Here is a 218-nt window from a genome sequence, read left to right as displayed (position 1 = left end):
CGTTGGACGATTACTTATTTTGTTATTATTAATTAGTGAACTTTGCGTGTCTTATGAAACCAGTGTTGTCGATCTGATTCTGTATGTTGTTGTTCGCGGAAAGTGTTGGGAGCTTGAGTTGACCATCTAGACACGACACATTGTCATCCATGATTCAGTGCTGGAAAAATGCGTGTTAAACCACGAAACATTCCCTTAACAATGATTTTAAACTATAG

Source organism: Puntigrus tetrazona, chromosome 3, assembly GCF_018831695.1.
Source record: "Puntigrus tetrazona isolate hp1 chromosome 3, ASM1883169v1, whole genome shotgun sequence".
Taxonomy (NCBI): domain Eukaryota; kingdom Metazoa; phylum Chordata; class Actinopteri; order Cypriniformes; family Cyprinidae; genus Puntigrus; species Puntigrus tetrazona.
The sequence above is the reverse complement of the archived record's forward strand: the minus strand, read 5'-3'. Positions refer to the sequence as shown.